Genomic DNA, 5,010 nt, shown 5'->3' with positions numbered 1-5,010 from the left:
TCTGAAGCCCTGGGCAAGATTGTCTCTGTTGCCCTGTCTCTAAAGTGGGGGTATGAACCCTTTTCTCATGTAAATTTTCTCACATAATTCAGGGACCTGTAGGGGTCCCTGGCCCTGATAGTAGCTTAAAAATGCTGTTAAGTAGTGAAAGTTTTTGTGACGATGATAAGAATTTGGCCATCTGGACAGGTTATAGAGTTTGGGCATCTTCTGTAGGTGCAGCAAGTACTGTAGGCTGTTATTTGGTAGGCAGCTTTACACAGTCTCCCCTGTGTCTCTCCCTCTTTTACTGTGAATATCAGTGGAGAAATAGGACTCTGTTCTTCCTCTTTGTGCTTACAATTTGGTTAGAGCTTGCTCTGCCACTCACCTAGCGTGTTTAGGCTGTCTCCAAACTATCCTGTAAAAGACATGCTGCGCCTTGAGCAAATGGGGTGCTTTCCTTGGGCTTGAAAGGGTCTCCTGCAGTTGTGGTCATACTGAAAGATGCCTGCCAGGGGTACAGGTTTATTCTTTGGATAAGGATATCAGAACAATTCAGTGTAAATTGTTTCTCTTTTGATCCCAACAGCTCCAAAGCCAGGCCCCCTCCAAAGCAACAGAACAGGAGCAGTTTACTAGGACCATGTTTATGTAATTTGCAGGGGAGTGCAAATACACTGAGCAGCTCTTACCTATATAAAAGAACGCTAGTTTGTCCTAGGTCTGAAAAAAATCTCTTAGGCAGCCTTCCTAGCAGTTAGAAGTTAAGACACATGCATACCTGCTTTTGAGTCTCTTGACACTAGCAAAGCAGGCCCATTCCTTAGGGTAAATAATGTTCAGACCATGATTTGGCGTACAGGAACACTCCTTACAGCATTTTAAATAGCTCCCTTACTTCAGCTGGCACAGTGTTGGGTGAAGAGGACAGAGATCTTTGGCTGAAAAATATCCTGGGAAGGGGAACTTGGCCTCTCCTTTATACAGCTATTCTAGATATACTCAACCAATAATTTATAAGCTCTGAATCAGCCAAACCTTGTGCTGACGCATGACATGGCTTTTCATGGTCAAACAAGCCCTTCAATGGAAGACCAACAAAAATGTAACAAAGGAAGTTGAAGATGAATTATTTTCCCTTTGGAGAGCAATGGTACATCCTTGAGAGATTTCCTCTCCATTCACAGGCTACAAGACTTCCTTTGATGGAGAAGGGCAGGATGTGCCTCTCAAGAGCTTCCTAGGTCAGTGTCCAGGACACCCCCTTTTATGGGATGCCCGTTCCTTCTCCTCCACAGAGCTCCGAGCTCCTATGGCCATGCAGCTGGGCAGTGCTCCAGCATCTGCCAACTTTGAAGAGTGCAGGAATGGAATTTTCCCTAACAGGGTGGGTATGGGGGCAACAGTGCTCTAATGCAAAGGGTGTCCTTGCTGCCAGGGCTTGTGCAATGGGCAAAACCAGTGACTGGCAGAGTATTGTGAAGGAAAGGAAAGAAACAACTTTGCCAGTACAGATTCACTCCTGGGACTATCTAACATCAAAGTATTGTCTCCATTCAAGTCTGATCTTTCCTTGCTCTCCACCCTCCATGTGGTTCCCTTTACCGTGAGAAAGTGCCTGACCATTCTCTTCTCGGCTTGCCCTGTGAGCCAGCAATTCTTCAGGGACAGGGAGGGGGAAGGGTGGCATGCCTTTACTGCTCAAAGATACGACTTCATTACATCACCCTCCCTTTCTGACCGCTCCCATATATATAAAGTCTTGCTGCCATTCACCTCAGTGTGACTGATAGTGCTTTTGAAATCCCTGCTTCTGGGAACTCTTCAGGAATAAGGGACAAGAGAGCAAAGCAGAAGCGCCTTCTTTTGGGGTCACTAGCTGAAGGTGAACTGCACCCAGGGAGAACAGAGCTTTTAGAGTAGTGAGTAAACAGCATGATTTTATCTTATCTGCATATTTTGGTTGGATTGGGATGTGAAAGAGAGGAGTCATTTCTTTCCTTTTATGATGTACCTTTCCAGCTCTTTAATCATACTCTATTGAAGTGTACCTTTGTTTCCCAAACCTTCAGGCTCAGGTTGGAAGAGCAAGTGTTTCCCTTACAGGGATTGCCAGGGCTCGATCTACCGTGTTGAATTTGGCTTCTCTCAGTTAATGAAGGCCACGTCACAGACAGCAGGGTCTCTGTCCAGGCAATCTGAACAGCTGTGCTTTCACCCCTTAGGGGAGCTACTTAGCACTGTGGCTTGATAGGGTCAGTAGTACATCAAATGTCAACAGATGGTGTCAAGAGGAACTGGGTTTTCTGACAGAGGCTGAGATCGAGCTGGGAGTCTAGTGACCTGGGATCGCAGACAGGTCACTGGGCAAGATATTTCACCTCTGCATGGCCCATCCAACCCTTGAAGGTACCCTGCCTACCACCCAGCTTGATACTGGTCTTTGCTCCTCATTGGGTTGAGAAGTTCTATGGAAATGTTGGTACGTAAGGTCATAAGACTCACAATTTGACCCTGGTTTTGCATATAGTATGAGTGACATGGCATGCTGATAAGAGAAGTGCTGCTTTAGCAATCTGGCAGAAGAAAGACTTAAAACTGTCAGAGTTCAGGGCTATACAGACACTGGAAGGCGGATTTCTTGGGGTCCTAGAGATGAGAAATTCTTACTTAAGCCACTGTCCTGCTGGTAAGTAAGTAGTCCTCTTCAGAGAAAGCTAGATCTAAGTAGTGGGCTGAAATCCATAGATCTTGCATACCTATTCTTTCCACATCTTTCTGTGCTTCTAAGTGGTAATGGAAAATGCAGACTGTGTTGGGATGGGAGGTCAAGCACTGGCACGTTTCTTACCTGGCAGCAAGGGGGAAGGCCAGGAGGCAGGTGCAGAGCCAGAAAAGCTGCAGGGACAATGGGATGATGCTGGGAGTGTCTTCCAGAAAGCAGAGTGGAAGGGCAATGCTGTGGGAGAGAACAGAGCTCCTGATGCAGAGCAGGGAGAGCACTCTGCAGAGTGCCTGTCAGGGGATTAGTCACATGTGGGGAAACTGGCCTGTGAGGCAGAAAGAAATGTCCTGAAATAAAAACCAAGCAGGCCACATTTAGTTTTTTGTAAAGACATTTCTGTTGCAAGGAACTACCAAGGGCAACTGTATTTGTGGAGAAGGAACAGATTCTGTCCAGGAAAATGAATATTTAGACACGTGAAGGACCAGAACATCACCCAGGAGGCCGAGTGCATGTTACCAGAACAGAAATAATGGTCCTCTCCTACGTGTGCTTGGGAAACAAAGATCTGTTCCTGCTCTTGGCTGTTTCTTACACTGTGGTATCTCCATCTCATGCTGATTACTAAAGCTGAATCTAATAGCTCTGGTTACCTATCTAGTGGAAGAGGTATAACATCCCCCACTGAAAACCCACTCAGTCCCCTTATGGCTGTTTCGTTTGTGCTGAAGCCTCCCCCAACACTTTAAAGATGGTCTCTGAGGGACCAGGGCTCTTCTCTCGCATCCAGCTAAAGGTCCCAGTCCTGGCCTGCATTTCCTGATCCAGCTGTCCACAAGAAGCAGGAGTCAGATCATGGCTACTCCAGGAGAGATAAAGCTACTCAAAGCAGCTCCATGGCAATTAAGACACTCATCTATCTGTAGTCTCTTGGTCTAGCAAAAGCAGGTGAATTAAAGCAGGTAGCTACACATATTTTTTTTTCAGCTGGAAACTGAGCACTTTTCCAAGATCTGCTGAAATCTGTGGAAACCTCTTCAGTGAATGCAGTCGTGAGTTTATTTATTATTTTGGAATCTAGGGGTTTTGTTTGGTTTTGTGGGTTGTTGTCGTGTTGTGTGTGTCATCGTCCCCCCAGTGCTCTACAGTCCATAAAATAGTTAACTGCTATGGCAGTAACATTAAATAAACACTTCTGCAGAGCACCAGTAAAGTTCAGACTTCTTTTGTGATCTAAGAGCTTCAATGTGCATGTGAAGGATAGGTCCAACTGCAGCACTCAGGCTAAACTGAAGAAAGCCTCCAGCCTTCCGAGTGGGTATCATTTATTTGTCCCCCTTTAGCTGCCTGCTTTCCTGCTCTTTAGTCTTTTTTTTTTCCTTCCTGTCTGCCTCCTTTGTTCCCTCTTGCTCTGTTTTTCCCTTCCACCAGTTTAGGTTTTCTTCTTTCCCCCATGTTGTTCCCTTTTCTTTTCCCTTCTCTTCCTTCAGTAGCTCTCTCCCCTCTTTTATTCCAGGATGGTGAGTTTGAGGGGAAGCTGTGTGGGACTGCATTGCTAAGCTGATTGCTGGCTGCTGCAGGGAAAGGCAGGTCTGTTAGCTGCAAGAACACAGTCCCTTTGGTGGCCTGGCAGAAAGGCTTTGCAAAGATGAAAGGGCTCCATAAAGCTATTAAATAATGGTACAGACTGCTGCAGGTTTTAGAAACTGTGGAGCCTGACATAAAATTTATGAGTAAAGACTGAGTCTAGGTAGCAGAAAGATAATTAATTGAGGAAAAGTGATGAAAGATGACAGTCCTTGAACAGGGGGCAGTCACCTTTTTTGGAAGGGAGGAGCAGAAGGTTTGCATTTATATTGTCAGATAGGATTTGAAATGAAATAATGTTTAATGAATTAGTCCTTGTTACTGTCATGCTTACTTTGACAGAGAGTTGTTACAGAAAGTCATTTGACCAGAAAATAGAAAATAAGGGTTAACATCCTTTGTTATCAAAATCTAGAAAGTCCTCTTGGAAAACAGGATGCTGCTAGTAAACCGTTACTTCTTTCATGCATGTGTCCTCTTTATCTGGCAGAACAAGATGACACAAGGTGTAGAATATCCTTTCAAGGAAAGCTCAGGAAATAGCTTTTTGCACTGAGCTTTCTTATAACCTAAGCTATATAATCTACATACCAGTATACCTGTCATAATCCATTTGAGTATTTTATACCACTCTTTAATCATCATCTCCTTTAGATTTATCTGTCTTCTACATCTGGAATATCATTAGGATTATAATCACTTTACAAGAATCAGAA

The sequence above is a fragment of the Falco peregrinus genome, chromosome 2 (genome assembly GCF_023634155.1).
Source record: "Falco peregrinus isolate bFalPer1 chromosome 2, bFalPer1.pri, whole genome shotgun sequence".
NCBI lineage: Eukaryota > Metazoa > Chordata > Aves > Falconiformes > Falconidae > Falco > Falco peregrinus.
This window is presented reverse-complemented; position numbering follows the sequence as displayed.